This window comes from Puma concolor, chromosome D2 (assembly GCF_028749965.1).
Source record: "Puma concolor isolate L17-30 chromosome D2, mPumCon1.1.hap2, whole genome shotgun sequence".
Classification (NCBI taxonomy): domain Eukaryota; kingdom Metazoa; phylum Chordata; class Mammalia; order Carnivora; family Felidae; genus Puma; species Puma concolor.
Genome location: NC_141677.1, coordinates 10490174 through 10513832, shown reverse-complemented (window position 1 = coordinate 10513832; position 23659 = coordinate 10490174). Strand labels below are relative to the sequence as shown.

The 23659-nt window shown below is 37.1% G+C and overlaps 1 long non-coding RNA gene across 1 annotated transcript in view; it reads left to right on the top strand.

The window, feature by feature from the left end:
* LOC147575772 (uncharacterized) overlaps positions 1-20943 on the top strand; it is a 278295-nt gene extending 257352 nt beyond the window's left edge. The window contains exon 3 of the long non-coding RNA XR_015241962.1: positions 20617-20943. This is a non-coding gene — a long non-coding RNA (uncharacterized LOC147575772). The remainder of the gene's footprint in view (positions 1-20616) is intronic.
* Positions 20944-23659: the final 2716 nt, after the last annotated feature.

The following is a 23659-nucleotide window of genomic DNA, read 5'->3' as shown; positions in this document are numbered from 1 at the left end:
CTTCTTGTGTTCCATTTTTTTATTTATCCAATGGTGGGAATCACCACAACCTTGAGGTGCTATATTATGATTATAGCAGCTGAACATTGCTGGGTCCACCATGCATTTTTTCCGATTGTCTTCAAACAGCTTCCCAGAAAAGAACAAAGAAAACCTAGTGAAATGTCTGACAGATGGGAACACAGATGCAAAGCCAAGTCACAGAGGAGTCAAGATTTCAGTGGAGATGAATTTGGGTTCTGCCCCTGGGGATAGAGATTAAACCACTCAATCACGGCACTGAGTGCCCAGAAAAAGGAATCAGATTAATTTTAGGTCCACAGAGATGAAGATAAAAATTCAGAATCTACTAAATAGACAGCATAGAATCAATAAAGAAATAAGATGTAAATTTAATGTGCTGAATGCTCCAAATACCTAGCTATTAAATTAAAATTTGTTTGCATTGGAAGATATACAAAATATTTTTGTATAATTGTTCTCAAAGGAAATTAAATGTTCAAAACACTTTTGTTCCAATAAAATTTCTTAATTATTTTCTACTTCACTACTTGTGGAAGTGTCTCCTCCATTTACATGTTCAATAATGTATAGGAGAAAATGATAGGAGTTATATCAGCATCTACACCAAGGCTCTTTCAATTTCAAATTGAAACAAGTGTTGATTTTTATCATTTAATAGTAAGTGAACAATTTCTTTTCATGTGAAGAAAATCTCTTAAACTTTTCTTTCTTTTCCTCTTCTCCCCTCCCCTCCCCTCCCCTCCCCTTCTTTCCTTTCCCCTCCCCTCCTCTTCCCTCCTGTTCTCTCTCTGTCTCTCTCTCTCCCTCCCCCCTTCCTTCCTTCCTTTCTTCCTTCTTTCTTTCCTTCCTTCCTTCCTTCCTTCCTTCCTTCCTTCCTTCCTTCCTTCCTTCCTTCCTTCCTTCCTTTATTTTTATAAAATAATGCCAGGAGTAAAATATACTTGAAGTATTTAATTCATGACTAGATTTATCATCTCTTGGTATTTCAACACAATGAAATATATACTTGGTAATAAATATATGTTGACCCTACAATTTTTGAGTACCTATTTTTTAAAAATTTTTTAATGTTTTTTTTATTTTTGAGAGAGAGAGAGAGAGAGAGAGAGAGCCCGTGAGCAAGGGAGGGGCAGAGAGAGAAAGAGAGGGAGACAGTTGAACCAAAGTAGGCTCTGCACTGTCAGTGCAAAGCTAGACATGGGGCTGGAACCCAGGAACCATGAGATCATGACCTGAGCTGAAGTCAGACACTCAACTGAGTGAGCCACCCATGCACCCCAAGTACCTATTTTAAATTATGTGCAGAAAGTGGAGCCCTACAATGCTTTCATTTAATTACATTTAATGATCTCAAGCCAGAGATGGAGAAATCTCTAGTTTCCTTCAAGTCTTAAAATTCAATTCTAGTGAAAATACAACATGAACAAATATAATCTCTGAATAAACAAGCTCATTCCAAATGCCTATCACAGTAACTGCTGTGAGGTACCTGCTCAGGGTATATGCTCAACGGTACCAATTAAAACGTAATTATTGCCTAGGAATGAGGCAAAGATGGAGAAGGATGGGAAATTAGGAAAATACTAGTTACAAAGATGTATGAATTTGTGTGCATATTGATTAATATGCCAGTAGGTAAAGCATTTCAGACAACTGTCTAAAGCCAGAAGAGATAGGAAACTGTATTTTCTTTTTACAGTTGGGGAGCAAGGAGGTGAATCTTAAGTCTCATAAAAGGACAGAGTAGTACTAAGGTCTTAGGAACCATAAACTCATGCTTAGCTAATAGACATTGCTTTCTATGTTATGTGCGTGTGTGTGTGTGTGTGTGTGTGTGTGTGTGTGTGTGTGTGTGTGCGTGCATCTGCGGTTGTAAAAGTTTTTGTGCATACAATTTCCTGATACAACTAATTTAACATTTATATGCCTATGTTGTCCTAATCATAGAGATAGCTTCCCAAGAACTTTTATTTACTACTTAGGTTTTTAACAAATTCTTATTATAAATTTCTGCTCGCTGCCTTGCTTATATATTACTCAACTTCTCAGAGGGGGAAAAAAAGGGTTATTCTTTAGCTGTGAGCTTAGGATTGCTTCTTTTTCCAGGACTCAGAAGAACTGCTGGCTGCACTAAATCCCTCTAAATAAGTATTTTATACTGAGTCAGAAATAAATAATGCTGTAATTTTTTTTTAATTTGAGAGAGAAAGCACATGAAAAGTTGGGGGGAGGGGCAGAGGGAGGGAGAGAATCTCGATCAGTCTCCACACTCAGTGCAGAGCCTGATGTGGGGCTCAATTCCATGACCCTATGATCATGGCCTGAGCTGAAGTCAAGAGTTGGAGGCTCGACTGAGCCATCCAGATGCCCCTGTACAATTTCTTAAATCCTGTATAACTGTTTCGAGAGTCACGTTAGCATAATGCACACTCTACAAATGTGTCTGTTCTTCGTTGTTCTTTACTGAGATATAAATGGACCCCAGGTACAGAGCAAAAGCTGTCTCCTCCACACACTCCTCTCATATTAGCAAAACCCAATTCCCCTCCCTGCCGCCATGTTTTCAGGACTGGAGGAGTCACTTCTCTTCTCTTTAATTTATGTAAACTAGAGTTAAACATTGCAGAAAAATCTTAGAAAGGCATTCTGTGACACAAGACAAAATTGAGATGGGTAATGTGGAGAACCATGAGGGATAGAAACCTAACACAAATATATATTGATTCTGCTAATGTGCTGAGCATTATCTAGTGTTTCCAATTCATCAGTATACAAAGTAATTCTAGTTCATGCTGTGCACTTGCCTCCTTTAGAAACTTTGTTATTAGACAACACACAGCATCAAATCAAATCAGACTTAGAATAATCATAGATCTAACCACTACCAAATTTTACCATTAACGCAAAGGATACAGGCAATTGCAAGAAACAGGAATAAATGTGGAGAAGTCTAAGACCAGCAATGTGAGATCCCTCTCTTCTTCCATTACCACTTGCTCTATTTAAAAGTTAACATGTGAGGGTCTAATAGGGCATCAGGGCATCACTTGCACAAAGTGAGCCCCTTTGGTATGGGCCATCTCCTTTTAATATTCCATTAACCTAGTTTGACTGTACATTCTGCTGAAAGTATTTCATAGACAAGCATTCTCTCATGGATTCTCCCTGGTCTAATGGTAGAAATACCAACAGTGTCCTATCATTCACCTCTTTGTAAGGGGATTTGACCCCTTCATCTGTTTTTCTCTTTCCCAGGCATTCCCTGTAAAGGAGAAATACACTGTAGACCTTCCACTAACACTTTTCTTTCCAACCATAAAACAATTTCTTACTGCTCAAAAGTTTGAGCTATTCAAATGTTTTATTGTAAAATAATGATACGTGTATAGCAATTTTGAAAATTGCAAAAAACATTGGAAGATACAAGTGAAAAAAATTCCACTTGTACATCTAGGGATAACTGGTTATGTATGTCCAATAAAGCTTGTGTGTGTGTGTGTGTGTGTGTGTGTGTGTGTGTGTGTGTGTGTATGTGTATGTGGGTGTAAATTTGCTTTTTACTTATCATTTTATTATAAGAGTTTTTCATGGCATCAAACTTTCATTGCATGGTGTTCCAATGTATAAATCTTGTATCTAGTATCATTTTTTTTCTGTCAAGATTGAATTGGTTTCCAATATAACTTGTTTATGCTAATGTAGTACTACACTGAAGATTTTTAATCATATACCTTTGGGTACATCTGATTATTTTATTTGAAAATTCCTATATGAAATATTCACAGTGAATGGGTTTTAATTAAATATTATGGAATGTTCACATAAATTTACACCACCACAAGAGTATGCTGGTGCCATTGCACTATAACCATCTTATAATTGTATATTATTTTTATTTATTTTTAAGTTTTTATTCGAATTCTAGTTAGTTAACATATAGTGTCATATTGGTTCCCAAAGTAGAATTTAGTGATTCATCACTTACATGTAACACTGAGTGCTCATCCCAACAGGTGCCCTCCTTAAAGCCCAGAACCCATTTAGCCCATCCCCCGACACACCTGCTTTCCAGCAACCCTCAGTTTGTCCTCTGTATTTAAGAGTCTCTTATGGTTTGCCTCCCTCTCTGTTTTTATGTTATTTTATTTTTCTTTCCCTTCCCCTATGTTCATCTGTTTTGTTTTTTGAATTCTACCTATGAGTGAAATTGTATGGTATTTTTCAGACTGACTTATTTCACTTAGCATAATACACCCTAGGCCCATCTACTTTGTTGTAAATGGCAAGATTTCATTCTTTTTGATTGCTGAGTAATATTTTGTTATACACACACACACACATACACACACACACACATGTGCGCGCGCACACACACACACACACACACACACACACACCACATCTTCTTTATCCACTCATCAGTCAATGGACATTTGGGCTGTTTCTATAATTTGGCTCTTTTAGATAGTGCTGCTATAAACATCGGGGTGCATGTGACCCTTCAAATCAACATTTTTGTATCCTTTGGGTAAATACCTTGTAGTGCAATCGCTGAGTCATTGTGTAGTTCTATTTTTCACTTTTTGAGGAATCTCCATATTGTTTTCCAGAGTGGCTGCACCAGTTTGCATTCCCACCAATAGTGTAAGAGGGTTCCCCTTTCTCTGCATCCTCATCAACACCTGTTGTTTCTTGTGCTATTAATTTTAGCTATTCTGACAGGTGTAAGGTGGTATCTCATCATGGTTTTTATTTGTATTTATTTCTCTGATGATGACTGATGTTGACCCTTGGAAAAATTTCTATTCATGTTTTCTGCCCATGTCTTAACTGGATTTGTATATTATTTTTAAAAAATATCTAAGCACTAGAGTGTTAAAATTATACTATTTTCCATTTATTTGATTAGTAGTATGGTAAAGTACTTTAAATGCATATTTTTATTGTTATGTCTAAAGTGTGTGGATGATTATTTTATTCATGGCTTTTCCTAAATGTTCCTTAAAGAAGCTCCACCAATGACATACCAATATGGAGGAACACCTCATTTTTAAGAATAAATATTGAATTGTAATAATACTTCATAATATTAAATGTCTTTAAAGTAGGACATTTTATAATTTTATACATCATTGTATCCAATAATATATAGTGTATTTATATATCATAAATTATATTTATGTAAGAGTTATGAATATATTGTACATTGTATTATGTATTTTATATAAATAAAATGTAGAATATTATAAATATATAAATATAAAATATTTTACAGAAAATTAAATGAAGTAGGTACATAGTGATATGTTTACATTATATATTTCATAGTTTATAAGTATTATTAATTTTATATGATATATACTACATAAAATATATTGCATTATAAACATTTTTCAAGTATTTGTTAACTCATTCAGTTGTTGTTTAGTTGATCCATGGGTTTTTTTTTTTAATGTATTTTCAAATTTTCCTATAGTTAAATATATATAATTATACTTATAAGTATAAATAATTAAATAATAAATATAAATTATGAATAAGTATAAATAAGTATAATATATACTTATTTCCCATGAATTTCTTCTTTAAAATCATTCCAATTCAAATAGCTGTTAAACATTGATTTTCTTTGAGTTGTAGCATTGATTTACTCTTCATAATGTTGGTAGTTCTTTGGAAATGATTTGACTGATGTTAGCTAGAGAATATTTTCCCAATGTCATTGTAATATACACATTAATGATGTTGTTATTACAGCATATTCAAAACAGGCTGGCTATCACTGCTACAAAATATCCTCTTATTATAGTCTTATGTTTGTTCCTGGGATTTTTCCTATTCCCTTTCACTATCTATCTGTGCAGGAGCTCCACAGCATGGTTAATTGTGACTTAATAAAATTTTCAAAATGTAGTGTTAACTATTGTTATTTCTTTTCCAAACTTTCTAAGCTATTCCTAAGTCTTTGTCGAGGAAACCTAGAATAACTTGGTCATGTTTCTTTTCTTATTTATTTATTTATTTATTTATTTATTTAATTTATTTATTTATAGAAAGAGAGAGAGAGCAGGGGAGGGGTAGAGAGAAAGACAATCCCAAGCAGGCTCCACGCTCATTTCAAAGCCCAACACGACTGTCAGTCCCACCAACTGTGAGAATATGACACGAGCCGAAATCCAGAGTTGGTTGCATAACTGACTGAGCCACCCAGGTGCCGCCATCACATTTCTTCTTATTCCCACCACCATTAAGATTTTGTTTGAACTCCTGTTAAATTTCTGAGTTGGAGATGAAAAATTACAAATAGAAAACAATGTCTGTTGACTCTGATTGGGGTCAGATTTCATCTTGAAAGTAAAGCTATCTTCCTGCCAGAAGGAAGAGTTGGATAATAATCAGGAGGGTATGAAACAATGTAGATGTGAAGTCATAACTTATTTTCCCCAAGCAAGCTGAAGGTGCTTTTCCGAACTCTCATTTGTTAGCCAGGGCAGAGGGAGGAGTTCGGATTCACTGTTGGACAAAGTCTGCATATTCTAGATCAAACTCCTCTCCTTCTGCTGTGGGATGAGGAATGAATAAGAAAGAATCTTTCCAGGAATCACCGGGTCAATCATGTGTGTGCACATGTGTGAAGGGAAAGGAGACAGCCATTAACCAGCCGGCATCTAACTCTGGATGATGTGGTTAGTATGCCTTTCTTCATACCACTGTCTCAGAAAGATACTGGATCCCACAAGGGAGAAATAACCTCTTTCAAGCAGAGACTCGACAGCCCTTTGCTGAAGAGTCATGTACATTTCAAAAAAAAAAAAATTAGACAAAAATTAAGGATAATGCATTTTAAATTTTAAATAAGGAATGATTTATTTACTGAGTATAATCATAAAATAAAAGACTAGTTTTTTTCTATGTCAAAGTAAAAAAAAAGCCTTGTTTATTTACACGCTTTAGAAAGTGAAGGTATTTTTCACACATAAACACATTATTGTTCTAAAATATATTTTAGAGCTACCACAAAGTAATAAATTAATTATATGTGCAAAAATACAAAATCCACAGGAAAGTCAACAAGAATACTCGTAAACATATGAAAACATGGTCAACCTCAGTACTGATTAGGAAAATTGAAATTACTGACAAATTAGATAGTTGTTTTTACATTCTGGTTTATAAAATGAAAACGTGTGATAGGGCTAAGTGTTGGCAGGCTCTGTAGGCTGCCAGAAATCATTGTATGTGTCTGGAAGGAGTTTACCCTCTCCACCTCGGAGGTATGACCATATCTAGAATTATAAAAGAAAAAAACCACACATACATATACTAAGAGATAGCCACAGCAGTGTTCATTGCAGCATTGCTAATAATTGTAAAGATTATTTTAAAAATCAAGATTCTGGGGCGCCTGGGTGGCTCAGTCGGTTGGGCGTCCGACTTCGGCTCAGGTCATGATCTCACGGTCTATGAGTTCGAGCCCCGCGTCGGGCTCTGTGCTGACAGCTCAGAGCCTGCAGCCTGTTTCAGATTCTGTGTCTCCCTCTCTCTCTGACCTTCCCCCATTCATGCTCTGTCTCTCTCTGTCTCAAAAATGAATAAACGTTAAAAAAAATTTAAAAATCGAGATTCCATCAATTGACAACTGGATAAAAAGTTGTACATTCCTAAAGGAGAGAGGTCGTGAGGGGCAAACGAATGAACTAGAGCTACCCCTTTAACATGCGTGACTCCTGCAAACACACTTCGGAAAAGAAAAAAAAATGAGATTGCACGTAATATTCTTTATACAAGAATAAAATGGAAAAAGTAGCATTCCGAGATAAGAGTATTGTGATACACTTTTGGGTAAAAGTTCTTGGTTCACCTAAATGTATCTTCCATAGTGGTTACTTGCCAAGGAGGTAATGGGAGGCAGTGGGAAAGGGAATATACAAAGAACATATTTTTGTAGTGGGACATTGTTATTCTTAAGTTCTAGAACTTGTTACATAGTTAGTTTTCCTGACGACCTGGAATCTTCTGCTCCCATAACATTCCCCTCAGGATCAATTCACACCACTTGGCCCTGTTAAAGTGAAGTCATTGGGGTATAACCTCCTGTGTGTTTCTCAAGCGAGCAGCAGAGTGTCATTATGTCCACTTTCACGCTCACCAACATTCTGAGAGACTGAAAAGTTGAATGATGCAGTGCTTGAAAAGGCGTTTCCATTCCCAAAACCTCTGCTACTTGTCCTCAGTGTCTCCATTCCCCCAAATCCTAGAAAAATCCTTCCCTGCTTATTCCAAAGCACTTCCGTTAGAAGCTCTCTTCTCTACCAGTTGGTAAAAATAAACCTTCCTTTCCTTCAGATTTCCTTGTCTAAAACGACTCTTTTTAATTTTTATCATTTTTTAATGTTTGCTTATTTTTGAGAGAAAGAGAGAGAGAGACAGAGACAGAGTGCGAGCAGGCAAGGGGCAGAGAGAGGGGGAGACACAGAATCCAAAGCAGGCTCCAGACTCTGAGCTGTCAGCACAAAGCCTGATGTAGGGCTCAAACTTAACAACTGTGAGATCATGACCTGAGCTGAAGTTGGACGCTCAACCAACTGAAGCACCCCAGTCACCCTTGAAACAACAATCTATGCATCTTTTTTTTTGTATCTTAATTATTTCATAGCAAACAAATAGAATCTTTTAGCTAAAACAGTCAGGGGCACCTGGGTGGCTCAGTCCAGTTAGTGTCAGTCTGTTGATTTTGGCTCAGGTCATGATCTCACAGTTCATGAGTCCGAGCCCCACTTGGGGCTCTGTGCGGAAAGCGCAGAGCCTGCTTGGGATTCTCTTTATGTCCCCATCTTTCTCTCTGCCCCTCCCCCACTTGTCTCAATAACAGGATAAACATTTTAATTAATCAATTAACAAAAGAATCAGTTAGTAGTTCCTTCAGGTGCAGTTCCTTGTGGAGGGTGTTAATCAAGGGTAGATCACCTTGCTTGCTTGCTTGCCTTCACCTTTCCCAAAAGTTCCTCCTCTCCTCTCCTCCAGGCAGCCATCTTGGTTTCTCTCCCTCCCACAGCAAACCATCACTACCTTCTCCAACTTTGATTCTAGGCCGCAGAAAGCTTTCCATCTATGACTCCGATACGGAGGCTGCAGATGTTCTCCCTGAGGCTTGGACTTGGGTAGATGCTCTAGTGGCTACAAATTCCTGTTGCTTTCCTAGGGGGACAGGCTTCTCTTCCCATTTTCTTGTTCACCCCCCACCAGATGTTTTGTGTGGTGTAGTAGCAGTGGCAGAGTGTTGCAGAAGAGACAGCCTGGGGCCAATTTCTGGAGCCTGGCAACGTGGGTGTGGGGAAGATACTTAATCCTTGCTAACCCAAGTGTCTGCTGCAGACATGTGACTGACGATACCAGTATGCAAGTGAGAACATGCATTACTGCCCATACAGTGTTCACTTTGTCACTAGATTTAGTTCTGAAAACATCTCCTACAGGGCTTTTTCCTGCATTTTATCGTTGACTTCTTTCAGCACTGGATGAAACATATTGAAGTGTGAAATGGTCAATTATAAGTGGATAAAAAAAATCGCTTAGATAAAATATTGTTAAACTGTGTGGCTGCCTTCTTTATCTCAAGGCAGGGCATATAGGAATGCAATGATTTGGCACTTTGGGAAGATGATTTTATGAACAAATTCACAGTTGCCAAGACCAAAAGACCTCATAAGTCAATTTCATGCTGAGTTGTTTAAAACCATTTTCCCATCAAACATTTCATAACTTCCCTACTTTGCAAATACCTTGCAAAGTTTGAATTTCTGTGAGGTAGACCTTGCATGATTTATTTCTTCTTTAATCCCTTTGGGGAATTAATTTAACCTGTGGAAATACTCTCAAACATTCACACTGATGAAAATAGATTCAGGAAGGGATATCAGGAATATAATTTTAAATGTCTTTCAATAAATAACCCTAAAACTTGAAATATATATCACACTTTGAGGCATATCCTGTGTTTGCCGAAATATCATTTATGAAATCTATGATTCCTGCGTTGACCGAGGGCTTCACTAAGTATCTTGTTTGAGATTCTCTAGCCAATGGAAGTATTAAGAAGTGCTTTTCTCATGTTATATTAGAAATAGTTCTGGAGTATTTCATTCCTTTTAGGTCATAGCAGATCTGAATTTATGACAGTGTGAGCTGGTATTTCCTGGGATATCTGCTCTGCTATTAGAATTTTGTTTGGGGTTAGCTTTACCCGAGATTGAGAAGCAAATGAACTTTCTTTTCATAAATCTACTATTCATTCTTCAAGTATTAATCTGTCAGCCTTAAGATATCCTCAGTTAGTAATCTTTGTGAAGTTTTGGGGAGTTTAGTGACCAGCAGATCTAAGAGTGTAAAAACTCAATGCATCGTCTCTTTGATGTTTCAACAGAGATTTGTGAGCAAGCAGCAGTGGCAAAGAGAATTACCTTCCCCACGTGTTGGCCAGTACGCCTAACCTCCAAAGTCCTGGTTCTATTACCATGGCTGGCAGAGACACAGTGAAGACTATTGTAGTTCACAGATGGACATGAGAACCAGAGGGTGGAAGAGACGGGGGGGGGGGGGGGGGGAAGGAGTACAGAAATAGAGGACACAGAAGCAGAGACAAAGACAGAAAATGACCAGATAGAGAGACAGAAAGAGAGAAAGAGAGAGGACACACAATCAGAACTGGAACTGTCTGTGAGATAAGCAGAAAAGATATTAGCCATTAATTATGCTCATGGCCCTTAGCACATTGTCCATCACCTAGAATTTTCTCGAAGTGAAGCCTAGAGCACGATAAGAAGAACCCTACTGATCCTTTTTCTTAGCTGTCAAGGAAGGTGATGATTGTTTACATACTAAGATGTTGAGTAATCTCAGTACTCTGCGTTTAAATATGGTGATTTCAAGTACACTAACAAACTTGCGCTGAAATGTCTGAAATATTGGAAAGAAAATAATTTTTTTTTTGAAAAATACATTCACTTCGATTGAAAATAAAATCCAGTTCTGGATGTTTTATCATTTAGTCACCTGTGATCATTTCTGATTTTCAACCGGCAGCCAGGGTATTCCACTTCCATTAACTTGTCACCGAGAGAACGACTTCTGCAAATATTGTGGCAAACTGTGTGTATTTGCATGTTTGCTGTGTTTTTGCACATGGGCAAATAGGGTTTGGAAAAGAGAAAAAGAACATTTTGTCATTTTTTCCCTCTATCGTTTGTTTGCATAGGAAAAAAAAAAAGGAAATATGTAAGACTGACCTCCCTGAAAGTCTGAAATTGTCTCCCTGGAAATTACCTTTGCATTTTAAATAGTTGCTTATGCCTTGGTGACTTAACCTTTCTTCAGCTCAGAAAAAAAAAAATGTTGAAATGTAAAAAAACTAGAGCTTGGTTTATGAAATTCAGAAAATTTTACTTAAAAACAGTATTTTAGAGTTAATTCAATAATTTGAAAAAGTAAAGAAAACCTTGAATTGAGGTCTGACTTTCCTTTTTGTTCTGTTTTTAGAAATATGTCTACCATTTGTCATTCTTTGTTTATAAGCAAATTCGGTATCTTTAATAAACTACGAATTTGTCCAACCACAAAGTTAACTTTGCACTGATTAAGATCATTCTGGTGTCACAAGTGTATGGAAATTTTAAAATTGAAGAATTATACTGTCAAACTCCATAGGGCTTCTAGATCAACCGAAAGGTGATATGTTTTCAGATAGCTAATTGGGTCAATTTGGATAATGTACATCTCTATATCAAGTAATTTGGCCGAGGGATTAGAAACGTCAATGAATATGCAGTTCTGGATCTATGGGTAGAATTAATATACCCATATACTATGGAATAAAGTGTTGGACGGAAGGTTTTAGCAAAGAAAAATGTATTGCTGCTATCAAGATAAGGTACATAGATACTACATTGCAGATACAGCAAATATTGTAACAAAGGCATTGCTGCAAATCTTTTTCCTGGCTTATCCATTTATTCTTGCTAAAATCAGCAATATATATATTATATATTTATATATAATATAAATATACATGTATTTATCTATTATTTATATTATATATATTCATATTTATATATTTAATAAATATATGTATATTTATTATATATATATGTATACATTTATCACATTTCTTTGTTTGCTGTGACATGAGGGTGAGAAATGCTTGCCAGAAATATCACAGCAACAACTTCACCTGTGTCTCTCCCACTTTGATCCAACCTGTCTCCATTTGCCCTAGGAGGAACACGATTCTGAAATACAGTACCAAATACATAAGCAGTCGATGGAAAACCAGCACTGCTGAAGAGGAACCAAAATGAATGAATGGCAAATCTTTTGACATTTCTATCACCTTTCTGCCTTCGTTAATTTTCCTCTTCCTCAGCGTGAGATGATACATAGGAATGTCAACAACTTGCCATGTATTTCCATCTCCAAAGATGTGCCTTTCATCAATCTGCTGCTTACAATCCAACTGACTTGAGATCTACATCCCAAGAAATGGATAATTTATCATAAAAATGGAGAAGGGAAATAATTCAAAGACTTCAGGTCCAGTGATTAAGGACAGTGCTCATTTAAATGTCTTCAAATGGTTTCTGTTGACCCAAACCTAATGTTCTAACAGTTTTAATTTTGAAGACAAGCTTTGGAATAAAGTGACAATCCATTGACAAAACATAGCTGAGTATCTTGAGCAAAAATTTAAACTTTGGTTTTATAAAAGAAAGGTCAAGGAAGTAGTTAAATTAGGCAATTATTTTTTACTGATTAATTGGTTATTAACTCTTTCTTTTTCAATTCTTGGGTACCCTACCCTCTGAATCTGCAAAACTTTTCTACTTTTTATGTCCTTTCTTATGACAAATAGCATGTGACCTCTAATTCTATGGTCTGGCTCCCAGCTGGATGATAGATGAATAGGTTTCTATCCATATGAATAATGTCGAGAGAGAACAAGATTCCAGAGAAAGTTGGTGAAATCGAATGAAAGTGGTAGCTCAGAGATAAATGAGGTAAAGAATGGGAAAACAGTAGAAATAATCAATAAGCCCAAGGCTGATTCTTTGTAAAGAATAATAAAACTGACAAACTCCCAGCATGTCCGATCTCAAGCATAAGTGAGCAGACGGAGTTAAGGAATTCTTTGAACAAATGGGATCAAAACACAGACAACATTTGAAGCATATTTACTCCAGTAAGTTTTACAATCCCATCAAACTGTTTACTTTTCTAACGGCACAAGTGACCAATATTGACTCCACTCATAGAGTGACCAACTGTGTGGATGGCATGACACTGAGGAAGTTCCAAGAGTGTGGAAGCATCAGTATTAAAAGTGGGAACATTGAAGAGGAAACCAAAGATGAGCTACTCACCCCAACTCCCAAGGAACAGGAAAATTGTATGCATCGCTATCTGTTTAAATAAATGAATAGTCTAGAAAACTCACACACTTCACCAAGTGTATCAGGTCCGAGAGTATTTTATAACTGAATTTACCAGACCTTCAGAGAAGAGTTACTATTAATTTGATAGAACCGTTTTAAGAAAACAGGAAAATTAGGGAATTCTGTTTAACTCCTTTTTTAAAAATGTTTGTTTGTTTGTTTAGAGAGGGAGAGCACACGTGTGCACAAACTGGAGAGAGGCAGAGCGAGGGAGAGAGAGAGAGAATCCCAAGCAGACTCTGTGCTGTCAGCACAGAGCCTGATGTGGACCTTGATCTCACAAACTTAGAGATCCTGAGTAGAAATCAAGAGTTGGACGCTGAACCAACTGAGCCACCCAGGTGCTCCTGTTTAACTTATTTTTCAAATACCTAGCGGAATATGTATAACAAACCTGGAAAATGAGAGTATAAGCAATCATCAATTAAATCGATTTCACTGTGAACATAAACACAAAATTCCTAATGATGTATGAGCTTCCTGAAGCCATAATGTGTATGAAATATAACCATATAAGAAGAATTCCAAATATGCAAAACTTACATCAGACATTGTGTCAATATTACCTACAATGCTAATAGATTAAATGAAAGAAATAAGTGAAAGAAAAAAATAAGAAAATGATGAAATAATTCAGCTCTTAATCAGATCAGCAATATTTAACAGTCTGACAACAGCAAGCCTTGACCAATGTGGGAAATAGCTACTCTTCTATCTTCTCATAGATAAGTTGTAACACTCCTCAGACACAATTTTACAATACCTTCCTTTGACTCAGGAGTTCCATTTCCACACACCCAAGGAGATATGCTTATGAATGTTCAAAGTCTAAGTCTTTATAGTTGAAAAATTTGATAACAAAGGATGGATAAAATGTGATGTACTGCTTGTAAGATGCCATGTGATAACTAATATGAGTGTACTATCTGAGCGCAGTTCAACAAGAATAAATCTCAGAAACAACTTTTTCCTGAAATGACAAAAAAATATTACTAAGTGATTGAAACTACAGGAAAATATTGATGTTAAGGGTAAAAATAGGCACACCAGTCCTAAGATTTCATGGAGCTATTTGTATGCACACTTCGTAGAAAGGCATGGTCAAAAAGCATCCGTACTAATTAGGGTCAGGATATTGATTACCATTAAGGAGATTATGAGGGTTGGCCAGGTATGGGTCAAACGGACTTTAACTCCATTTTCAATGCTTTATGTCTTAGATAAAGTCTGATGCAAATAAGACAAAATGTACCATTACATTTTTTTTTAATTTTTTTTTTCAACGTTTATTTATTTTTGGGACAGAGAGAGACAGAGCATGAATGGGCGAGGGGCAGAGAGAGAGGGAGACACAGAACTGGAAACAGGCTCCAGGCTCCGAGCCATCAGCCCAGAGCCCGACGCGGGGCTCGAACTCACGGACCGCGAGATCGTGACCTGGCTGAAGTCGGACGCTTAACCGACTGCTCCACCCAGGCGCCCCAAAATGTACCATTACATTTTAATTCTGGGTGGTAGATCACTCCAGAATGATGGGCATTGCCTTATTCTATGAATTTTCTGTTTATCAGAAGTCATTCATAACAAAAACTATTTTAAAATGTTTAAAATCTACATAATAACTCACATGCATCTTTGAAATGAAATAAATTATATACAACCACCATTGAATGTATTATACTTACAGGTTTCAGGAAATAATTCCCTAATGACTGCCAAACTCTTAGATTTCTCCTGACCTCCATAAAAAAAAATTATCCAACTGCTGCATGATCACCTAAGCCCTAATAACCCCACAAATACTTTTCATCCCCAAAGAACACTATCATTTTTCACTCCTCCTGATTGGATATTTCTTCCTCAGTACTTTCAACTCCTCCTTATTCTTTTCCACCCCAGACACCCAGATGTTCCTGAAATACTCTATGTTCTTTGTATGAAATATCTCCAGAACCTCTCACACCTATCAGTTTCTTTCCATCTCCACTGCCAATAAATGACTCAAGGCCTAAACATTTTGTATGTGAATATTTAATATATATATATAATGTCTAATATGTGATACATATTCCAATTGATGGTCTTTTAAAGGTAAAGTAACATTATAATAATATAATAATTATAAAATAACACGTATTCATTATAGAGTTCCAAAATTAAGAATATAAGAAGATGCAAAGAAAAAAGTAAACACCCAAATCCTCAAAATACTCCTTGCAGAAAGAGTTTAAGCCTCATTTGACATAATTATTAAAATATTTATCTGTCCCTCTCAGTGTGTGTGTGTGTGTACACAGAGAGAGAGGGCTATCTATTTATTATCTATCTATCTATCTATCTATCTATCTATCTATCTATCTATCATCTATCATCAATTTTGCATACCTATCAATATCATCTATCTACCCGTCTTATCTATGAATATTTTCCAAAATAAAGCTGCACTATTACAACACTATTTTAGTAATCTATGAATACTTTTTACTCGCTTTTAACAAAAAACATGATCTGTAGCAACAATCAAGGAGTTGCTAAATTTCAGGGAAAAATTTTTTTCAGCATTTGGTTTGCTCCCAACAACTGTTTTGTGCCACTGTTAATGAGAGAATTATGAAAATCATTGAGAATATGGATGCATTATGTGTTTTAGCTACAATTTTATTTGTTTGTTGGTTGGTTGGTTTAAGAGAGAGGGACTGGAGAGTGTTAAGCTAAGAGAAAAAAGTCATACAGAGAAAGACAGATACCGTATGTTTTCACTCTTATGTGGATCCTGAGAAACTTAACAGAAGACCAGGGGGGAGGAAAGGGGGGGAGTTAGAGAGAGGGGAGGAGGCAAACCATAAGAGACTGTTAGATACTGAGAACAAACTGGGTTGATGGGGGTGGGGAGAGGGGAAAGTGGGTGATGGGTGACGGGCGTTGAGGAGGGCACCTGTTGGGGGGAGCACTGGGTGTTGTAAGGAAACCAATTTGACAATAAATTTCATATTAAAAGAGAGAGAGAGAGAGTGACAGAGGGAGAAGGTGAGAATCTGAAGGGGGTTCCACCAGGGCAGAGCTGGAACCCGACATGGAGTTTGATCCCACAACCCTGGGATTATCACCAGAGCCAAAGTCAGATGCTTAACCAACTGAGCCATCCAGTCGCCCCGATTGTTTCGCTACAACTTGAAACAACATCTATTCCTTCCTGTTTGCCCATTCTTCCATCCCTCAATGAGCCACCCAGGCGCCCCTGTGTCATTGCTGTTGGATAGCATTTCATTAGTTAGAAACTTTTCCCTCTTTGAGTTTGTGCCTATCTATATTGTGTTTTCCAGATTATATTTTTTAGAATGCTGGTAATTTGTCTCTTCTTACACTGAAGCATTTAATTTATATGAACAGTCTCTCTAGGCCCCTTTGTTACTGTTAATCTTTGAACGGGAGAGGTCTTTGTTAAATTCTGTGCCTAGGAGTGGGCTGGGGGTAGCCTGAGGCAGGCTGCAGCTCTGAATCAAATCCCTCACCCCCACCTCACCCCTGCCAGAATAGCACTCATTAAATTTGTTATATACTTTGACTTCTGGGCCATACTTTCTAAAGTTTGACCTTCTAGGAGGTTCCTAGTGAAACCCCTTAAGTATGGCAATTTCTGCTGTATTCTCTCTTTACTAAACCTTTTTAGACTGTAAGGGAAGATAACCTATGGTGGATAGGTCTGAAGCTGGCTTCAGGCTCTGAGCCGTCAGCACAGAGAGGATGGGTTTGTTATCTTATTTTACTCACTGATGGATACCCAACACTTAACACAATAGATACAGTAGGTCCTCAGTAAAATTTTATTGAATGACTATTTAGAGAAAAAAGGTCAAGCAGTGGTAAGTGCCATGCAGATCATTTGAATGGGATGATATGATACTGAATTGGACAGTGCTTGTATATTGTCATTAGTGGACATCTTTTTCATGAGCTAATGTATTGATTGAACTCTCATGACAAGGCTCTCAAAGCATTTATTATTTTAAAGTGAATTTCCCTTAAGATTTTAAGGAAAAATCATGTTTTATAGATAGCCATGCATCCCACTTATAAAAGTCTGCCTTTTACACATTTTACTACTACAGAAAATAAAAATAAGCAATATTGTTTTCAAGCCCTTAAATATAAGAGGACTTTAAATATTTACATTTAGAGAAACTTAAGGAATTTAAGGAACAAGGAAATAGAGCTTTCCTATGTACTACTCAAGGAAGAACTAATGTTGGCAGGATTTGATGTTTTTCTTCCCTTCAACGACTTTTTAAAAACTCTTTAATGTAGATGTTTTTACTGCCTATATTTCTATAATTTTTTTTTTAAATTTTTTTTTTCAACGTTTATTTATTTTTGGGACAGAGAGAGACAGAGCATGAATGGGGGAGGGGCAGAGAGAGAGGGAGACACAGAATCGGAAACAGGCTCCAGGCTCTGGGCCATCAGCCCAGAGCCCGACGCGGGGCTCGAACTCCCGGACCGCGAGATCATGACCTGGCTGAAGTCGGACACTTAACCGACTGCGCCACCCAGGCGCCCCAGTATATATTTCTATAATTTAACTACATGTTTCTAACTAAGAGCTGCCTTACTCACATTTGTAATTTCTTTGTTCTTGTCCATAACATTTCTATCGCAAATGCTCATTCTGGAAATTTGTGTCCTGCTTACCATTGAGAGTTCCTTCATATGCAGAGGTCTGATTTTGCATCTAAACTTTTCTGTCAATTGAGAAGTCGAAGGTTGACTTGTCTAGGTAGAATTATAACAAGCATCACACTTATTGTAAAACTAATCTCTTTGGAGGCACATGAGACGACATCATGGCTATGAAAGAGACAAGACCATCTGCTTTATTTGCTGAATTGATGTAACAACCCCAGAAATGTTCTATGGACTCAGTCCTGAATTCCACCAACACCATTATCTTGTTTCTGTTTGGCACAGACACCTTTATGGTTGACATTTAGATAGCATTCTCAAAAACTAGATGTAAGTGTCAAATAATTATTTAAAACTATCATGGATTTAGTTTCCATAAGTGTTCCTAAATCTTTATTTCAAGTTTGCCATATGTGTGTAATGTTAAAACCCCAGTGACCTAATAGATAAGGCGTGTATATCAAATGTTAATATCCAATGTACAAATAGTGCCTCTTTTTTTACTTTTTTTCTCTCTGTAAACCTACCTGTTTTGAGCTTTGAGAAGTTTTCTCTCCAGGGGTGCCTGGGTGGCTCAGTCAGTTGAACGGCCGACTTTGGCTCAGGTCATGATCTCACAGTTGGTGAGTTTGAGCCCCGCATTGGGCTCTGTGCTGACAGTGGGGTGTCTGCTTGGGATTCTCTCTCTCTCCTGTCTCTCTCAGTCACTACCCTACTCGTGCTTTCTCTCTCTCTCTCAAAACAAACAAACAAACAAACAACTTTTAAAAACAAAAAAGTTCTCTTTGTTTAAAAAAATGGACACTTTTCATGTACTTGGTTCTACTCTAAATGCTTAAGCATAGTAATGCATTTAATGGTCATAAACAATCCAAGGGAGATATAGTGTGACCCTTATGTTGCAAATGGGGAAGGAAGCACAAAGAGATGAAAAAACATGACTAAGGGTGTCAAACTGGGAAGTGGGCAGAGGCAGGGGCTATAATCTTCAGCATTAGCATTCTTTTATTATAGTGTCTTAGAACTGGCTTAAAAGAATCTATATCCACCTTATGCATTCTCTTGAATCGTATCTTCCACCATTTTAAAAATGTTTCTGGCTAAAGAATTCTGATTTTTATTTTGACTCACTTTATGTGGAAGCTTCTCCGTGGAAATTTATCATTTCATCTTTATCATTTTCTGAATTTTATCTGTGTCCATTTTTTCATTTTTTGTGCAAGAGAAATAGGTCTAGATTGAAGATATATAGAGTCATGAACATGGATGGGAAAATACTACCTGTTTAAATTTTTACATAAAAACTAATATTGTGGCTCCTGGGTGGCTCAGTCAGTTAAGTGTCCGACTCTTGATTTCAGCTCGGGACATGATCTCATGGTTGATGAGATCGAGTCCTGCATCAGGGTCTGTGCTGACAATGCAGAGCCTGCTTCGGATTCTCTCTCTCTCTCCTCTCTCTTTGCCCCTGCCCCATTGGCACTCTCTCTCTTTCAAAATAAATAAATAAACACTTGCAATGGTCTTATTTCCTATAAAAACTCTTCTTTTCCCGGTTGGCTCATTTTTGTGATCTTTATCACCCTTATTTATTTATCATCCAACTCAATCATCTCCGAACTTCCTCCATGAGAGAAGTTGAAACAAAGCAATAAGTTTGGATACATAAGTAGTTAATTGACATTTGTACAGCTCTGTAATGGTGCAAACATTTTAAGGTGTATTTCAGTCTTGTTTCACTTAACCCTGTGAAGTCTCTGGATAGATAGTGTTATCTCAGTTTGCAGATGACAAGATGGTGGGTCAGACTGTTTAAATGACATAATGTTCTATAGTTATTAGAAGGGTGGAATTAGAACACAAGCTCAAACACCATATCACAACAACACGTCTCTTCATATTTCTTTCTTACCAACTAATCATGCATCAGAAAACTATATTGTTGCATAATGCTAGAAAATAGATGCTCATTTGAGTTTATGTACTTCACCCCCTTGAAGTGGTGGTTAGATACATAGAGAAAACACATGGAAATAGTTTCCGGGTAGAAGGTTCTTTGCAATCAGCTAATCCAAACATACCACTTCGCAGATAAAAATACACACACACACACACACACACACACACACACACACACACACACACATCAACCACTCTGATGATTCAGAAGAGTATATATTTTTAAATGACACAATTTGGCAAAGGCCACACAGTTTTTTTTCCCAAAGAAGAGAGATAATTAATATTCATTGAAAGAACAAAGGAGGGAAGATATTCCTTAGGACTCTAAGATGTTTCTGAAGTACATTTAACACTTAGAGAAGAGTCTGGGTTGACAAAGCCACAGCAGGTCCCTTTAAGTGGCTTACCAATCAGGAAGTGTATTTTTATTTTTATTTATTTATTTATTTGTTTATTTATTTTTTAGGAAGTGTATTTTTAAAGTGGAGTCAGCTTATCACTGAAATGTCAACAGGGGTCTGGTGACCACATCTAGTTTTACAGGTAAGAACCAATCCTACAGTTTTGTCTCAAACACCTCTGGAGCTTGAAACATGTTCATCTGGATGAATGGCCTGAGAAAGATTTAACTTTTATTAGTGAAAGTGACCAGGACAGGCTTACCCTGATGTGACCTCACAGTGCCAACTCCTCATAAACCTTCTAATCTTAATGCCGTGAGCTTTCCACTGCTACTGAAATTATCTTTTTGTTTTAATTATTAAATTGACTTCAAGACTTGAAGACCAAGTTCATATACACAGATATGTGCTTAGAGATATTTATCTCCAAATGATATGATAATGAGTGTTTACAAACCATTCATTATAAATTCTGGATTCACAAAGAACAGTGGAGAAAAAGCTTTCAGTGGGCAGTTGTAGTTAGTTTATCATGAACATTCTGGCTTAGGTGTGCAACTTGAGAGCAGGTTAGGGTAAACTGAGCAAGATCTAGAAGGCTCTGGGCAACTAGACACATGTAGTGCCAGAAATGAGAAAAGGGATATGGTCACAAGGAAAAGATCTTGAAGCAATAGGTGACATCCTGTTTCATCTAGCTCAGCTATGACTTTATGTATATTTTTGACCCTGGTAAATATGTGCTATGTAAAATTATATAAGTTAAAAATGTGTGTTTTTCATTATTTGTGAGTAATGCAGAAAGTCAATAACCATAGTCATTTGTAATTTTCCTGAGTTGAGATTTAAATCCAAGTGGTTGGGCATGGGACTGAGACATGAAGAGTCACTTAAGAGAAATCCAGGCAGCCGTCACATTCTCATGTCAGGGAGGTCACTATTTCCCTTAATCATCTTGTCAGCAGTAATTCTTCTGAAATGGTATTTAGACAGTAGCCAAGATTTAAAAGGAAGGATTCTTAGTTGGAACAAAGAAGCTCGAGATCTGTTAAAAAGAGGATGTGCTTTTTTTTAATCTTATTTTTCCTTCCCTGCCCTGATGTTCATCTATTGAGTTTCTCAAATGCCACATATGAGTGAAATCATATGATATCTGTCTTTCTCTGCCTTATTCCGCTTAGCATAATACCTTCCAGTTCCATCCATGTTGTTGCAAATGGAAAGATTTCATTTTTTTCATTGTCAAGGGAGGCAAATCATAAGAGATTCTTAAATACAGACAACAAAGTGAGGGTTGTTGGAGGGGGTGGGGTGTAGAGATGGGCTAAATGCGTGATGAGTATTAAGGAAGGCACTTTCCGGGATGAGCACTGAGGGTCATATGTAAGAAAAGAATCACTAGGTTGTATTCCTGAAGCCAAGACTACACTGTATATTAGGTAACTTGAATATATAGAAGAAGGAGGAGGAGGAGGAGGAGGAGGAGGAGGAGGAGGAGGAGGAGGAGGAGGAGGAGGAGAAGAAGAAGAAGAAGAAGAAGAAGAAGAAGAAGAAGAAGAAGAAGAAGAAGAAGAAGAAGAAGAAGAAAGAAGGAAAAGGAAAGGAAAGGAAAGAAAAAAGAAAAGAAAAGAGAATGTGCACTGGTGATTCAGATCTATTTTGTGAATTAAACCAAGGTAGGCTCTACCCAAAGCATTATGATCGAGGCAGTTTGCCAAAAGTCAAGTACCATGTTTACTTTTGGTATTAAGCTGTGGGCAGAAACATAGAAACTCTGACAGATTTGTAACTGCCTGCAAATGAGAGATCTGGAGAAAGTCTTTGGAAATATTCTGGGACAAAAGTCTGAACTTTTTCTATTCTTACAACAAACTGTACTAGGTAGGATTTTGTTTTCTCAGTAAATCCATTTGTTTTTGTTTTGTTTTTTTTTTTTAATTTAACATTCATTTATTTTTGAGAGACAGAGAGATACAGTGTGAGCAGGGGAAGGGCAGAGAGAGGGACACACAGAATCCAAAGCAGGCTCCAGGCTCTGCCGAGCTGTCAGCACAGAGCCCAATGCAGAGCCTGAACCCACAAACTGTGAGATCATAACCTGAGCCAAAGTCAGACGCCCAACCGACTGAGCCACCCAGGCTTCCCTTAGTAAATCCATTTGTAAGGATGAATGCAAATACGAAGGTAGACAAGAACTATTGTTTTATCTTGAGCTGGAATGGAAATATCTTGACCTGGAATGGAAATAGATTCGATGGATGGGGCACTGCTTCTGAAAATCAGAAGCTCATTCTACGTTTCTCCACCAAGCTGGCAAGCATACTCCAAAGACTGTTCTCAATGCAAAATTCCATCCTGAGGGAGGAAAGTAATGCCATGCAGAAGGGGATGAGACATTATGAATTGCAATCCACAGAAGTCACTGCAGTCCTAATTATTCCCTCCACTAATTTCACAGAAAGTAAGCTGAGCAATTCTCTATGTAGAAGCTTCAATCCAGTCACGATTAAATCATACGAATTGGGAAAAGTAAATCAAATCCTTTTTCACTCAGGGCATAACCATCCTCAGATAAAAGGCAAATCACCCACTAAATTAATAGTAAGATTAGTTATGCCCAATGCAAAACCCGAAAGTATTTGCAAATATGACACCTTCTAAATATGAAATTCAAGGCTAAGGAATTCCTGAGAGGTGTGGGTTTTCTCCTTTGCAGTTTTAATTAACACAATTTCTTGTTATTCTCTGCCTTACAAAAAGAAAAAAAGGTTACTTTACAAGCTCTCCTACCATAATTCTCTCAACATGTGAAAAGTTTTACTTGATACCAGTAACTGTTTAAAGAATTTGCTTTATTTTTAGGGGCGCCTGGGTGGCTCAGTCAGTTAAGTGTCCGACTTTGACTCAGGTCATGATCTCACATCTCACAAGTTCGAGCCCCGAGTCAGGCTCTGTGCTGCCAGCTCAGAGCCTGGAGCCTGCTTTGGATTCTGTGTCTCCCTCTCCCTCTGTCCCTTCCCTGCTTGCATTCTGTCTCTCTCAAAAATAAACATTAAAACAATTTTTTTAAAAAAGAATCTGTTTTACTTTTAAAAACTTATTTACTGT